Source organism: Triticum dicoccoides, chromosome 5B, assembly GCF_002162155.2.
Source record: "Triticum dicoccoides isolate Atlit2015 ecotype Zavitan chromosome 5B, WEW_v2.0, whole genome shotgun sequence".
Lineage (NCBI taxonomy): Eukaryota > Viridiplantae > Streptophyta > Magnoliopsida > Poales > Poaceae > Triticum > Triticum dicoccoides.
Genome location: NC_041389.1, coordinates 205382547 through 205400067, shown reverse-complemented (window position 1 = coordinate 205400067; position 17521 = coordinate 205382547). Strand labels below are relative to the sequence as shown.

Below are 17521 nucleotides of genomic sequence, written 5' to 3'. Positions count from 1 at the left end.
AATTACATGATTCAAAATCCTAGATGTCTATAAGTTCAAAACTTAGTTTTTGAACATTTTTAATAATGCTTTCTGTATCACCTCAAATGATGAGCCATTTCTTCATATTTGTCAACTTTGCAAATTCATAAGAAATTCATTTGAACACCAAATCTAGTGAAACCAAATCCTAGATGCTTCTAAAATCATCCTTTGTTAATTGGGTATCTTTGCTCATTTTCCAAAAATATATTTCTGTACACTTCTTGCAAATCCATAAAACCCTTGATTCCATCATATTGAAATGTTCAGAGATGTCCATTGATCAAATCCTAATGAAACCACTTTGGTCATCCCTCATATGACTAGAGGTATCCCAGAAAAATCCAACTCATATTTTTAGAGCACTTTTATTTCCTGCCTTGTTGTGTTGCTTATTATGGTTGCTTTCAAGGATAGTTGACGAAGTAGACGAAATGCTCGGAGTTGGACTAGAGATATTTGAAGACCTCGAAGACTTTGTTAAAACAGGCAAGCAGCCCTTTGACCATGTTTATGAAACCCTTTTTATGCATGTCATATAGCACCATGTTGTTGTTGCAACGGAGTCATGATGAGGTGCTACCCACTTTGATGGTTTGCCACCGTACTTCCTCGTTGATACTTGCATTGTGCATGACCCTACCTTCTTATGAGGGTTATGCCGGTGGGAGTAGATAGGATGCTAAAGTAGTGCCACGCAAAAGGGACGGGAATATGCATGGTGATGGAGGCAGAGTATTTTCAAAAGACTTTTCAAAAACCCCATCGGGTGCCACTTATGCCCGAGGGAGATGATGAGTTGGGTAACCACTTGATGACGAAGTGGTGTACCGAGGAAAGTGTGTGTTGTTTTCGAAAACGGATTAGATTTAAGATTTGTCGACTGTCCCAACCTTACATGCGCAACCACTCTACCCTTGTATGGGAAAGGGCATTATTGATTACCTAGGCCGGTACTAGCTTGGAGCCCGCATTACTAGTGACGGGGGAGAGTTGGTGCTCTCTCTCTGGACGGGGTCGTGCCAGGTAGGGCGGCCATGACTGTTTTCATAGGGCACCGGATACACCGTTGTGTCCCCTCTCGGATGTTATGATCTCGAGTGAGTCTCGTATGATGTACATCGTGAGGATACGGAACAGCGAGTGGACTCCTTGTTAGTGTCGTCTAGGGAAAGGTAGTGATCGGGTGCTTACCCCGGGTACTTGAGGTATCACGGGTCGTGGATGACACGGAAGTTCCCCGGATCTTGTGGGTACAGTGTGCAACCTCTGCAGAGTGTAAAACTATTCGAATAGCCATGTCCACGGTCAAGGACGGTTGGGCGGTGCTGCTTAAACTATGTCCAGAGTTTACAAACCAGTGTGTGTGTGTTTGGTAACTACTTGGGTCAAGTCAAAGGACTTGACGTGATTGAGATGGGTTGGTGCCCACTCTATTTATGCTGATATCCGTAACTGTCCTCACAGTTACTTAAATTCTCTTGATGCATGTCTTACAAGTTGATGAACATGTCATTGCACTCAAAACTAGCTTTCTGCAAAAATTTACCTATATCATGTATTGTTGTATCTTGAACCAAAACATGGGTTGCTTGCGAGTACATTCAAAGTACTCATTGGCTTGCCACTGATTATTTTATTGGCCAGGCATAAAAGAACAGGATATGAAGAAGAATGCTTTGGTGACGAGCATGCGAGCTAGGACGCTTCCAAGTCAGAATGCCTGTAGGGTTAAGGCAGATGGCATGGGTCCAAGTTATCGACGTAGATTTCCGCTGCAATGTTATACTCAAGACTTGACCATAATGGTCCTACTTGTGTAATACGGTATGTTTGGATGTAAGACTCTTGTTATTCAACTTTTGTGTGTTCAGTGAGCATTGATCTCTGGGATCACTGTACACGTGCATTCGGTGATCACGACTTATGAGTCGGGGTCCCCACAGAGCTGGTATCAGAACCATCCTGACTGTAGGAAGCCTTAGTTAGCATGGTCGTTAGTTAGCGTAAAACTATTTCCAAAACTACTACTAGTTTTCAAAACTATCTATACTTCTCTTCCCTTCTCAGTTTTTCGAAAACTAAGGTATACTTTCCTTATTAATCTCTTCCCCTTCAAAACCTTTGGTCGCTAGAACCCTTATGCCCTGACCACTAGATTCCTTGTAATCCTCGTGGATAATCTAGAAGGAAGATGCCTTCCCAGACGTACACCCACATCTCCTGAACACAAGATTGACGACATCACAACAAGATGATACCAACAGAAGATACATCATCAAGGGATGAAGACCTGAGGACCCGGGAGATGGTGACACCCTTGACACTGCCCCAAGATGATGCAACCTTGTCCTATGACGATCAGGGCATAGGAAATGCAAGATCATGATATACATCGCAAATAGAGCAGTCCTGTCCTTACCGTTGTCGTATCGACAACCACCGGTGGATGAGAACCTAGACATTTGGTCCGCCTCACTATAGTGAGCAGGAAAACGGTTCTCTTCGTCCCCCGCTCTTGGTATCGATGTTGTCATCAACGTAACTGATAGGTTGGACCTCTATTATGCGTTGTTGGTGTCACTACATAAAGTGTTGCCTACCCGGTACACTCGACGCCTTAGAAGGCAAGAGGGATCGTCATGATTAAGAAGACAAAAGGAGACCAAGTTAATGCCAGCTACGAGGAGCCACCTTCACCCCATCACTTCAACAGGCAAGAAGATGTTGAAGACTCTTCAAGCTCAACCGGGATCGTTTCATCGAACAACTACCAGAGACGTAGCAGCACCTGAGGGAAACCCAGGAGACTGCATGAGGCACAAGGCACGACTACTAAGTCCGAGAACCCCTAGGGTAGGATGAGTCGTGTACCCCCTATGCGCAGTCGAGTCCGTATGATGGTTCGAATAGAACCATGATTGTGTGTTGCTTGTTTTTATTTGTTCGTGTTTTGATATCAGTCGCCCTTTTTGCCCTAGGCAACAAGTATGCAACTATATCACCTGCCTTATTTTGTTGTTTGTGTTTGGCCTTTTTGGCACTTGCTTGTTTGCACCTGCACTATAGAACCCCCTTTAGGCATCCCCCTTTTATGCTACTTATCCCTCTCATCTCTCTCCACAACTGAAGACCGGCAAGACAAGATGCACCAAGGAATCTGCTTCGGCAACCAACTAGCACTGAAGACTTTTTGTTGCAGCCTCCTCGACCAAGTGAAACCCCGTAGAGTTATGTTTAACCCTCCAGACTAGAAACCCATTCCTAGACCCTTCGAGACTTCACGAGATACCCCAGTCCTTAACCATGTGCTTAACCCGCAGAATTGCAAGAGAACCAGTTAAGCCTCTGTAAACCTCGCACAACACTGGGTTCATTATGGAACTAGTGGACATAGTGAACAAGCACATTACCATCCTAATATAGCACCAGGACTGACGATGCCATAGGGAAGACCAATTTAAGGATATAGGAATAGAGGACTAATGACTTGATGAGTTTGTGTCAGTGACCTTGAGGAATTATCTGATACTTTTGGTGGATTATGAGGCTTTCATGTTGGTAGATGAACTTGGTGGGATCATAATTATAGAGTAGCATAGCTTTCGTTACCCCTGAGTAAATTGGATTTATAGGACAATTATGATCGCAAGCTGAAATTCTTGGAAGTATTTGGATTTAACTTGGCCATGGGATATTAATAGGAGACAGTTGACATCACATAAATGACTTAGGGGAAAGTGTGGAAACTCTCGCGGGACATGAGATTTGGATTAAATAGGTTACCCTAGTGGAGTATGGATGCAGAATAATTTTACATGGTTCGGAGTAAATTGGATTTAGACTGATGATCTCGATCATGATACCATGTTTCTCGGTGGACAATAAACTAGGAGATTGGATTAATTGTCGGAGTTTATTTAGGAATCTGTATGAGCTTGACCTTGGAGTATTACTAGATCACAATAACGGGAATTGGTGGACTTACTATAAGCAGAGATAGCCCTTTCAAGTATTTGGGGATTATATGGACTTTAGGAGATCATGTGGAACACCATAAACATTGGATTTGTAGAATTAATGGATTGTGTAGTGATGGGCTATTGGAGTTGATTCATAGGAAGGAAACAAGATCTTGGAGTGGCTTACGACGTGTTTCCTTAGGATAGAGATGCACTACCTTGGACCTTGGAAGAATGGGCTGAGCACTTGGATTATCATGTTTAATTGAAGCTTAGTAGCTTGTATGCTCTACCCATGGATTTTTAGGGGTAGCCATACATATGAGCTTGGGATAGTTGACATGTATAGATTTATTAGACCTCCCCTTGGGAGTCATGAGGATAATAATAGCATGAGTGATGATTGGAGCTGACCTACAAGAGTTGATGCTTCCGGTGGTATAAGGTTATTTGTTTAAAGGACTAATAGAACAATTGGCATCTCAGGAACCATGCTTAAGGATAACGGTGACAAACGTTCGCTCGCACCCTAGAATCCTTGAAACCCTTAAGCCCTACCAAGCTACAACATGGTCGGACCATGACCATGGGTCTCAATTCTAGATCAAGAACACCTTGGACCATACTCAACCCTGACCACCACTAATTCCCCAGCCTACTTTATGTACCCCGTGAAAAACGTCTTCATGGAGTACTTAGACAAGATAGTTGTCATCATTATTTGGTGACCTACTTGTCTACCCCGAAGACGGAAGAAGAACCGTTCAGCTGGTCAAGGAACATCTGAAGACCGCCATGTCAAGGAAGAAGAACTGCACCAACCACCATCGTCAAAGAAGTAAACCTCCCCGTCGAAGACCAGGTATATCTACAGGCCACATCTCTCTAAGGAACCCAACATTTCCATGACAAGGAAACCCACACCAAGATTCATCGGCCCTCTTCGAGATCACTCCAAGATTTAACGAACCCCTCTGAGATCACTACGAGACGAAGAGAAGACAGTTACCAGCTGGAGTTGCCACCTGAGCTACCTGATGTGCACAACGCTTTCCATGCATCACAACCCCAGAAGTGTTTCCAACTTCCCAACTAGCCCGGTCTCTACAAGGACATCGATCACCAAGCCATCGACCTCCAGCCCGATCCAATCTAACCTACCGCGAGCTACCCCTCAGCAACCTGGATCAACCGAGAGCGTCATACATGAAGCTACAACACCAGGTACTTCAAGATTCAATGGAGCACCACACGGAAGCAGAAGCATTATGAGGACATGAAGACTGCCCCACATCTAAGTTCTGTATCCCTTTCCGCGCCTAGTCTAGGAATCTCGGGGACGAGATTCTTGTAAGGGGGGTAGGTCTGTCACACCCTGATTTTCATGCCACTACACTTAAGCTAACAATCATGATAAAATGTGGTTTGACAAAAACTTTTGAGTGTTTTGAACCTTGCCTTGATTGGTTTTTGTCTGCTGTTTGCAAGTACTCTAAAAATCAAATAAATCCTCCAACTTCGATACTTCATTTTCTTGCCCCAAACTTCTGTCCAATGATCATGCCATGTGTATAGAGCAATATAGTATTTTCTTACAAAAATAATTTGGCCAAAAGTTATTTTCAAAAATTAGTTTTCCAAAAACCCCTGAATTGAGGTTTGCACTGCAAGTACTTAATTAAGGGCAGTAAAAATCTTTCTAAAAATATTTTTGACTCCTATTAGATATAGGATACCCAGAAACCACAAAAATATAATTTTTAAAAGTTATTTTTATATTTTATTTAAAAGCTTTTTCTTAAGGCCAGAAATGGTCTTTAATAGGGAAAAATTATTTTATTGCTTCAAAAATATTTGACAAAATGTAGGGAAACTCATAGGACATATATTGTCCATATATAAGAGTTTCAACACATGGTCATGTTCAAAATATTGGTCAAATCCCTCAAAAACCCTTTCTGGATATTTCAAGCGTTTGAAATATTTACAAAGGAAATATTCTCCAAAAATTCCAAGAAAATTCTAGCATGTCACATATGACATGTTTGATGATCTTGACAAGTATCAAGTCATTGAGAACAGTATAAACCCATGAAACCCTCTCAAAACCACTTCTGTCCTTTTTCAAGTTTGAACAGCTTTGCACTGTCAAACATGTCCAAATGCTCCCAAACTTTGTGCACATTCTCTAAGGGTCTAATAATTCATCTAGACCAAGTGGCACAAGTTGGAGAACAAGTTAACTTGATCAAAGTACCCCAAAACCCTTTCTGTCCAGAACCAAATTTAAACAACTCTCCATTGCCAAATGTGTCCTTTTGATCTGAATTTTTGTGGACATGTTAAAATACTCAAATGATGACACTACACCAAGTGGTGCATCAAGGAGAACATATTTGCATGACTAAATCTTGGAAAGTCCATTTCTGCTGATTTCTAGGGTTTACCAAAGTTACATTGGCTATTTTGCCCAAATGAGCTCAAAATTGGTGGAACACCCTACTTATATGTGCCATTTCATCCTGTTAATTCTCATGGCAAGTGGAATTAATTTTCTTGCCCAAACCAACAACAAACACCTTTTGCCATTTTTCCAAAATCATCATTTTGACCACTTCCACTCTTCTCCATGACCTCAACTTTTTACCGCAGCCCCTCAGAGTCCCCTTGCACCTCCAGTAGCAATGGCAAGTCCATATCTCAAGTATTGGAGGGGTAAAACCTCACTTTCTCTCTCTGGACAGCCCTTTTCTCTCTCTCCCTGAACCTCTCTCCTCTCCTAGTGGTTCACCAGGGCATCCAAGGCCACCTCCCCTTTGTTTACTCACCCCACAAAGCCCCAGACACTAGTGGACACGCCCCTGGCACATAAACAATGCCATGGCATGCAGAGCTCGTGCTCTGGAGCACGCTATAGTGCTCTCCCGCACTGTAGCTCACCCATGCCAAGGGCATAAGACGGCCTTGGGCGGCGGGGTGGTGTCCCCCGAGGTCGCCTCGGCGTCCGAGACACGGCAAGGTGTCGGGCCCCTCCTGGACCTCTCTCCTCCCCCCTCTGCAGAGCTCATCGAGGGCGTCCGTGGACGCTGCCCACGGAGCACCGGCGCCTCCTCCATATAATGCATCCCCCGAGCTCTCTCTCGCCTCGGTTGGACCCCGCTCTCTCCCGTGCACCTCCTGGACAGCCTCACCCTCCCTCTCGTGCCCTCCAGCACCCCCCCATGGCCGGAATGCCGCCGCCGGCCTCCACTCTGGTTCGGGCAAGGGCGGGCTTCTACCCTCCTCCTCTCCACACCAGAAGAACCGCCAAGGTCCGGCGATCCTTCTCCCCCTGTCTCCCAGGCTTCCGGGGCGCCGCGCTCCCTGCACATCATCGCCCGGGCTTCCGCCCGCCTCTGCCGTTGCCGGATGCGCCCCGACCATCCCCTGCCGTCTCCAAGGGCTCCCCCTGATGCGCCTCTCCCCGGTGACCCCTCCGGTGGCCGGAGCTTGGCCGGGGGTGGACTGTGCCGCCGGGGGCAAGCGCCGGCCTGCGCTCAACCGCGACCTCTATCCCCTCTGTCGCGGGCGCGGGAGGAAGGAGACGACCCTGCGGGTGGGCCCCGCGGGTCAGCGACTCAGCCGGCGGGCCCCGGCGTTTAAGTGGAGGCGGGATCCAGGTTAACCGCCTCCCCCACAGGAAAGCGGACTCCGCCAGTACGTCTTCGACGTGGCCCGATCTCCCGCATAGCTGGGCTACTGGGCCGGCCCAGCAGCTATCCCTCGCCCAGCGCGCAGAATAAGTGGTATAGACTTTTTCCTTATTCTTTTTCCAGTCAACTTCAAAAACCCATAAACAATTCAAATGGACTCCAAATTTGATGATTCAAATTTCTGGTGACTCTATAAATCATGATCTACCTGGTGATGCAACATGCACATTTTTCCAGAGAGCTTTTCTTCACAAATATTTATAAAATCTCATTTTCCATTTCTGTGATAAACTTTAGAAAATCACAGAGAGCCCATTTTTGATCCAAATTACATGATTCAAAATCCTAGATGTCTATAAGTTCAAAACTTAGTTTTTGAACATTTTTAATAATGCTTTCTGTATCACCTCAAATGATGAGCCATTTCTTCATATTTGTCAACTTTGCAAATTCATAAGAAATTCATTTGAACACCAAATCCAGTGAAACCAAATCCTAGATGCTTCTAAAATCATCCTTTGTTAATTGGGTATCTTTGCTCATTTTCCAAAAATATATTTCTGTACACTTCTTGCAAATCCATAAACCCCTTGATTCCATCATATTGAAATGTTCAGAGATGTCGATTGATCAAATCCTAATGAAACCACTTTGGTCATCCCTCATATGACCAGAGGTATCCCAGAAAAATCCAACTCATATTTTTAGAGCACTTTTATTTCCTGCCTTGTTGTGTTGCTTATTATGGTTGCTTTCAACGATAGTTGACGAAGTAGACAAAATGCTCGGAGTTGGACCAGAGATATTTGAAGACCTTGAAGACTTTGTTAAAACAGGCAAGCAGCCCTTTGACCATGTTTATGAAACCCTTTTTATGCATGTCATATAGCACCATGTTGTTGTTGCAACAGAGTCATGATGAGGTGGTACCCACTTTGATGGTTTGCCACCGTACTTCCTCCTTGATACTTGCATTGTGCATGACCCTACCTTCTTATGAGGGTTATGCCGGTGGGAGTAGATAGGATGCTAAAGTAGTGCTACGCAAAAGGAACGGGAATATGCATGGTGATGGAGGCAGAGTATTTTCAAAAGACTTTTCAAAAACCCCATCGGGTGCCACTTATGCCCGGGGGAGATGATGAGTTGGGTAACCACTTGATGACGAAGTGGTGTACCGAGGAAAGTGTGTGTTGTTTTCGAAAACGGATTAGATTTAAGATTTGTCGATTGTCCCAACCTTACATGCGCAACCACTCTACCCTTGTATGGGAAAGGGCATTATTGATTACCTAGGCCAGTACTAGCTTGGAGCCCGCATTACTAGTGACGGGGGAGAGTTGGTGCTCTCTCTCAGGACGGGGTCGTGCCAGGTAGGGCGGCCATGACTGTTTTCACAGGGCACCGGATACACCGTTGTGTCCCCTCTCGGATGTTACGATCTCGAGTGAGTCTCGTATGATGTACATCGTGAGGATACGGAACAATGAGTGGACTCCTTGTTAGTGTCGTCTAGGGAAAGGTAGTGATTGGGTGCTTACCCCGGGTACTTGAGGTATCGCGGGTCGTGGATGACACGGAAGTTCCCCGGATCTTGTGGGTACAGTGTGCAACCTCTGCAGAGTGTAAAACTATTCGAATAGCCGTGTCCACGGTCAAGGACGATTGGGCGGTGCTGCTTAAACTATGTCCAGAGTTTACAAACCAGTGTGTGTGTTTGGGTAACTACTTGGGTCAAGTCAAAGGACTTGACGTGATTGAGATGGGTTGGTGCCCACTCTATTTATGCTGATATCCGTAACTGTCCTCACGGTTACTTAAATTCTCTTGATGCATGTCTTACAAGTTGATGAACATGTCATTGCACTCAAAACTAGCTTTCTGCAAAAATTTACCTATATCATGTATTGTTGTATCTTGAACCAAAACATGGGTTGCTTGCGAGTACATTCAAAGTACTCATTGGCTTGCCACTGATTATTTTATTGGCCAGGCATAAAAGAACAGGATATGAAGAAGAATGCTTTGGTGACGAGCATGCGAGCTAGGACGCTTCCCAGTCAGAATGCATGTAGGGTTAGGGCAGATGGCATGGGTCCAAGTTATCGACGAAGATTTCCGCTGCAATGTTATACTCAAGACTTGACCATAATGGTCCTACTTGTGTAACACGGTATGTTTGGATGTAAGACTATTGTTATTCAGCTTCTATGTGTTCAGTGTGCATTGATCTCTGGGATCACTGTACACGTGCATTCGGTGATCACGACTTATGAGTCGAGGTCCCCACAATTAGTGTCTCATACCTTGGATGTCGTCAAACCGCTTATTGACGCGGTCGAGTCCCTCATTGACTAGCTGAAGCTTCCGACTGAGCTCGGAAACCTCTGCGACTTGGGTAATAGCCGCCAGCATTGAAGCCTGTCCAACAAGATAGTATGATACATTATCAATTTGTTTTTGATCCTCTATCCGAAATGTTCATATCCGGACAGAGTCTCGGGGGCTACTGTATATACATAAGTTCAACCTTATAATATATATATATATATATATAGAAAAATCATTCTACCACCAAGTGGTAGTTACCCCACATATCTCATATACTACCATGTTGTATCATATATACTATTTTATTATTTTAAATATGTTCATATACTATATCTAAGATATTTGAAAGCAAGTTACATGAAAAAATTGCTTATGAGCCCATAGTTTTTGTTATGTTTGTGAAATACGTATATATTTGTACGTAAAAAAGAGCATAATCAAAACATGGTACATACTACCTAAAAATTAGTATATATACTACCTAATCATTGTTATATACTACATAGTACACGTACATACTCTCGGTTTCGACAGATACTACATACAACATACAAAACGCAAGTGGTGGTAACTACCACTTCTTGTAGGAAACAATTGTGTGTGTGTGTATATATATATATACATCTGGGCTATTCTGTTATGCGTAACAGAATATTATTCTGTGACCCTACTTGAACTGACGGTTCTAGGCAGTTGTACAGATGACTTTCGAGCGGTTGAACTGATACTTTCGGTTCTGCTTAACAGATCGTTTTCTTTAGTTCAATTTTTTTGCAATTTTTTTGTTGGAATGGGGCGTGTAATATATCGTTGGAAAGATCTTGACAACTATATTTCAGGCATATTGAACGTTTTTGCAAAATCATTATGGTTTGAGAGCAGTTTTGAAAAAATCGTTTTTTTTTTCAAAACCGAAAACACGAATCATATTTTGGACTCAATTTTCAAACGGTTTGTCGGAATTGAGCAAATAAGATGGCGCTGGAAAGCTGGTGAAAATCCGCATCTTCCATATATCTAATGTTTTTTCTAATTCTATACGATTTAAAAGTAATTTGGAAAACGATGAAATTCTAGGCGAAACATATTTTCGCGATTTTTTGCAAACGGTTTGTTCGATTTATGCAAAAGATACGGCGTTGGAAAGCTATGGAAAATGCTCAACTTTTTCGGATTGAATTGTTTTTCTAATTCCTTGCGATTTAAAAACAAATTTGAATACGGTCAAATTTGATTTCGAACGCGATTTTTTTAAAACTTTGTCGAAATGAGGCAAATAATATACGGTTGGATAGATATCGAAAATACAAAACTTAGTCATGCTGAATGTTTTTCAAATTCGCAACTGTTGAAGAGTAATTTGAATTACGGTGAGACTCATCATGTTATTTTTCCGTCAGAAAAAACAGAGTACTTGTATTGATCTACGTGTACGTTTGTAACTTTTACAAGTTGAATTTCTATCATTTCTTTTATTCCGAACGGACCACCATTTTTAACTTATACTGATCAATATTTTTAATTCAACCATTTCTCCTTTGTAGAACGGTCCACCGTTTTTGGTCACATAATTACACTTTGGATGGATCACCTTCTCCCATTTGGACTAACCATAAAACTTGCATCAGGAAACTCACAAAAACAAGGACGATTACAATGAGATCAACGAGAATGTATGAACCATACCATTTTTAGCTCAATAAATACTATACACAGAACAAGCAGAACTTATTAAACAAGATGTTTTTGAAGTTTCTCACGTTAACACTTTTTATAATAGAAAACTGAATGGTTCACTTTTACCTCCTCTCTTTTAAAGCATTACAAACTAAGGAACTAAAAAAATGGTGAGCACAGTGCATTTTTGTACCACAGTTCGTAATAGGGAGCACAATCCATATGAATTGTATAAAAGATAAGTAACAGTAAAAATGGATTACTGGTGTTTTTATAGAGTTTGTAGTACCATCACAATCAAAGTTCATAATGACATAATCTCTGTCGTGCTCCGTTCAGAAAAAGATACACAAGTACATTGCGGCCAAAGTACTACAAATTGACAAACATAATAAGCCACCTCGCTAGAACAGAGCATCTTAGACGGCTCTACTCCTGTTGCTTTTCCTTGCGCGGGAGGCTGTTAACGGAGCACGCAGTGACGCAGGTGGACATGGTCGCGACACACGCAGTGGCAGAGTCTCCGAACTGATGGTGGCGACGAACTCGGGCACCCTGAAGCCATGTGGTTGGACTGAGCATGGCGCTGAAGTTGAGTAGAATATTTTAGGAATTAGGACAGGTGCCTGGAAGACACTATGCACTACAACTTGCTGATTTCTCGACTGAAGCTGTTTACTGCACAACTCCTATATTGACTGAGCTACCCCAAAGTTGCTGGAATAGACAAAAGTCTTGATCAGAATCTCACCAATGTTTGACACTAGAATGAATTTATGAAAACTTACACAGTTTGGTTAGCTGCTGACTTGAGAAGAGCCATCCTTTCTGCATCAAAGAGCTGCTGTGATGTACTAAGCCATTGTATTTTTTGGCCTTACAAAATTATGGACTCTTGAGACATGAACTAATATACATATTTGTCAATAAACTTATGGTCTCTCGATATCTGAACTGATTGTGTTACAAGCACACACACCAATTCCGACGAGCTGATGCAAGTACTGTTAAAAAGATAATCAAGTTCAGTATATTAATTGGGAGAACTTAAAAAAATAAACTTTTTAAAAAGTTTGTACTATTTTTTCTATAACTATAGTCATCTTATTGCCAGAGCATCACAAAAGAGCGCGGGGAAGAACTGAAAATCACATAAAAGAGAAACTAACATTTTCGTTTTTCTTGAACCCAGTAACTTTTGCCCTTGTACTTCCAAGACTACTCTTTTCGAACTTTCTGAAATTGAAAATAGATTTGTTTGTACACCAGATGCAAGTCATTTGTACACAAACAACAAATTATAAAGCGAATTATATGTACATGGTAAAAGATAATAAAGAAAACAGACAGTTCTTCCAGAGAAAGCTATAATGCACCAAGTCTCACGGCTGTGTGTACCTCTGTCATTTCTTCCAAAATCCTCCTGCCTGACGTTCTTTGGTACCTCACACTCTGTTTGTGTGATGGACAAATGCCACGGCGGTGCGCTGCGGGGAGGGGGAGGCCCCGACGGCGCACTGGGGGAGGGGGAGGCCCTGTCGACGCGCTGGGACAGGAGGGGCCGCGGCGACGCGCTGGGGGAGGGGGAGGCACTGGCGGCAGATTGTGGGAGGAGAGTTCGCAGTGGCGGGCCGGTGTTGAGGATCAGGTCGAGGGACAAGGTAGATTAGGTGGGAATTCCTCCGCTCGCTCCTTATAGGGCCGGGCAATAAGCAACATAATGTTTTTTCTCTGAACTTTATAAGGTGTAAGCACTTGAACTAATGAAACGAGAGCTCACCACACACATCTGCTTTACCTCAGTCTTGTCGCTGTGGTACACGTGCCACCTACTCGTTGTCGCCGGTCATACCCTACACACACCAATAACCAATTAAGCACGCACCACAACACACCTAGGGCTGTATCTTCAGTACACTTTGAACTGATGATATAGTAGCACAAGAAAACAATTATGTAGTCACATTTTCAGAATTCTATCGGTACATCCCAGGACTTTTGAACTGATGACATGGTGGTTTTGGGTAGGCTGGAGGTGGAACCTTCCATCTCATTTAAATTGAGGATCCATGTGACACTTGCATCCCATTCAACCTTGATTCCCATTTCATCAGTACTAGTACGACTCAACAATAAATTCAGAATTGTAGCAGCGTCCAGATCATAAAATAAAACATACACCTAACACATGCAGTGGCGAACGGACTGGTGTGGCGGCTGTGAACGGTCTGGACGCCGGAGCAGCAGTAGCGATGCACGGTGGATCAGGGAGGCATAGAGGAACGCGGCCGACAGTGACGTGCAGGGGCCAGGTTGCCAGCGGCTGCACGCGTTGGTCTTGGGAGGAGCTAGGATGACCCGCGTGGGGGCCTCCGACGGTGCGTGGGAGGCAGGGCTAGACAGCGACAGGGGTCAGGGAGGAGATGGCGACGAGGTGGTGGCTGGATTTTTAGATTCAAACCTTTTTTGAAACATCGAACTGGTCATTGTTTTTATTCAGACTACCATGTTTATATTTTTTGGAGCCGTTTTTTTTCTTTCTTGATTTTAATTCAAACTGGTCATTGTTTTAAATTTGAACGGATCATTGTTTTTAATTCAAACGGATCTTTAATTCAAACTGATCATTTTCTTTAATTCAAACTGATCATTTTCTTTAATTCACTGATCATTTGTTTTTAATTCAAATCGACTCTTCCGTTTCTTGCACACACACACACACATCAAACTGTCATTTACATTTTCTTTTTATGAAAAAATGCATGTTGGACTGATAAACCTACTCTATTCCGAGGCACAAACCAGTGCAGCAATGGAGTGAGCAAAGCACAAAACCAGTGCATCATTTGCCTCAATTCACAGGCACCAGCAGGGCGTTTTTTATTTGTTTCATCAAATAATAGAAGTGCATTAGCAAGGCACAACCGACTGAGCTAGAGACGGAAAAATATAGGAGATGGGAAGTGACAACAGGTGGACACTACAGTGCATGCGTTCTTGTGATCTCCAACACAATACAATCTTGCTATACATAAGCCTGGATGCATGGTAACCATTCCATTCGAAACGTAAGAATTTCGCCGCAAACAGTCCAAAAAATGACTACATCGTAAATGTGTCTGACACTTCCTCTAATCGCTCTTGAATTATGTTTTAGTTTAACTTCCTGAGAAAAAATATTGGATAGAAAGTCAGAAATTAATTCCTTCTCAAGGATTGTTTACTTCTATAATTTGAAATCCTCCCACTCACTTATTTATGTCCTCATTATATTTTTTTGAGACAAGCCATGACTAATAGGATTTACATAGAATCTGACTGGAGTAGAATATTGATTCTGAATATGTTGCAAGAACTGGTGTCGTCAGTTACAAAAGAGAACACTTGAGGCACAACTCCCATGCATCTCCATTAACACATTTTTTCTAAAATTTCCTCCTAGCACTGACTAAGACAAAGCACGAACCAATAATCACACATACACCCCATTAGAAGCAGCGTTAGTGTAGAACTGAAAAATGGGCAAAAATCGTGTGGAGTGAGAGGAGAAGAAGAATATGAAGATGAACTGATTCTGAATATTGTTCTCTTTTTATGTCCTCAAGTGCCTCAAGGTTCTGACTGTTTATTACTATGCCAAATATGAATTTCAGTGTCTCCACTCTTTTTGCCTTCTCCACCTTATGCTACCTGGATTGTATGGTTGAAACAGAGATAACTAAAAGAATAGGAATACATGGCTAACCTTGTCATCGTTGGGAGACTTGTTTCTCACGCATTCCTCCTCCAAATTGTTCGAATTAGAGCAGCAACTGAGCCCCCACTGAAATATTCACAAGAAAACATTTTCAACACCTAATTCAGTAGAGATGTTTCTCCAAGGAAACCATCCTCTAAGCAACTGATGAACAATGAATAATTTTGTATAACTGAAGAACAAAATTTCCCCCCACCTTGGTGTCGTCAGTTACAAAAGAGAACACTTGAGGCACAACTCCCATGCATCTCCATTAACACATTTTTTCTAAAATTTCCTCCTAGCACTGACTAAGACAAAGCACGAACCAATAATCACACATACACCCCATTAGAAGCAGCGTTAGTGTAGAACTGAAAAATGGGCAAAAATCGTGTGGAGTGAGAGGAGAAGAAGAATATGAAGATGATGTCAAACCAAATGGCTGAGTGGGACGCGGGGTCAGGTTGGACTGAAGGAGCAATCTGAAAAGAAAGCACTAGTGATAATAATAAGGTAGTCAAGCATCTAGTTTTGGCACACCCAATAATAGTTGTACTGAGATGGTCAACTAATTGTACTAGGATGGAAACAAATCAGCAGCAGCAGTGAAGATACTGCTGCTCCTTACCCATCCATACCCTGCTCCCGCTAATGCTGACCCTTCTCACGTAGTCTCGTTGCTTGGCCTGTTCGTCGTGACAAGAGAGCGCCGACGGCAAGTGGCACCTTTTTGCCTGTACTTCATAGACCATGGTAGGCATCTTGTGTACTCTGTCTACTTCATAACCCATGACGAGTATCTGCTTTTTTCCCCCTAAACTAATAGCACACAACACAACACTCTGTCAATACATCCCTGTCTCCTTGTCTAAGCTCAGTTTGGAACATAGTTCCTGAACTTACTAATTAGTATAACATGTTCTGACACCGACGCAGAATGTGAACGGAGTAGCTCTATTCTTTCCGTGTGAATGCTTAAGAGGAAAATGAACCTTGCATTGCATAAGAGAAGTCTATGGGCGCGGGGCAACGACGGTGTCCGGTCCACTCTAGCGCCGATATCCAGCAGGGAGCCTTGCAAGATGTTAAGTTTCCCCCTTGTACGCACAAGTAACATAAGATGTTCAGAATTTGAAGTCAGAAGCTCAATAAACTTGAATACTGGAACCGGTAGGTTGAACCCCAACAAAATGGATGAATTTTTCAAATAAGTATCATGATAAGATCTTGATGAGAAAATAGAGTTTATATTGCTTCATTATCTTAGGTCCCATATGTTTCAGAGAAAACATTATGACGTGAAACAACATTATGCTTTCGCTTTGTAGGAAAGTATGACACTAATAAAGCCGAGATATTCTTCTTGCTAAACTGAACTGAACTGAAATAAGAATTTGAACCCAACCAAAATAAGAAATTGCACTGAAGTAAATTAAGAAACTGAACTGAGCACGTCACCGAAATATTAACTGACCAAAAATTAATCAAAAAATATGTTCATTGGATCTCTGCGTATCAGGAGCCGACGACGGGTGCCACGGGGATGTGGGGCGCAGACGACATTGACTGTGGGATCGGCATAAGCAAAACAAGACACTAGTTTTTTTGCACAAGAAAAAACCTCACAAATGCAACCAACAGCAGTTTAGAATCGGCCATAATACACGTTCTACACTTCGATAATACCACAACACATTCAAGTTCAACAAAAATAGCCACTCAAGTTCAGTAGGTGCACAAGGTCAGTAACATACCAAAGAAGCTTCATCTTCGTTTCTAGCTAACTGCTGCAGTGGACTTGCCGAATAGCATTTTCACTGGTTGCAAACCGCAGCAACTTGGTGCAGAGGAGGATGCCAGCGGGAAGAGCTAATGGTGGTGTAACCTAGGCGGAGGTAGCAGAGGATGTCAGCAGGATAGCGCGGCCACGGATGGTAGTGGAGAACAGGGGGGATGGTGACTTGGTGAAGATCAAGCCGGCGGCCAGTGGCAGTTCAGAATGGGGAGGACGGCAGCGCGGAGGAGCAACATCACATGGGACCTGGTGAGTAGGTGGGGACGAGGCGCTGGCGGGGGCTGCGGAGAAAGTTGGGGGCGAG

General features: G+C 43.0%; 1 long non-coding RNA gene across 5 annotated transcripts; it reads right to left on the bottom strand.

Annotated features, from left to right (window-relative positions):
* Positions 1-11910: 11910 nt before the first annotated feature.
* On the bottom strand, positions 11911-17515 carry LOC119308084. 5 transcript variants are annotated; one of them, XR_005149814.1, is made up of 8 exons: positions 17177-17515; positions 15637-16519; positions 15429-15506; positions 13464-13536; positions 13082-13375; positions 12853-12919; positions 12472-12687; positions 11911-12400 (listed from the first exon to the last, which is right to left on the bottom strand). It is a non-coding gene; the product is annotated as an uncharacterized LOC119308084 (long non-coding RNA). The 5 variants fall into 5 exon arrangements; XR_005149811.1 differs by having other exon boundaries at positions 13082-13536; positions 15637-16241; positions 16326-16519; XR_005149812.1 differs by having other exon boundaries at positions 13082-13536; positions 15637-16241; positions 16415-16519.
* Between the last annotated feature and the right edge of the window lie 6 nt (positions 17516-17521).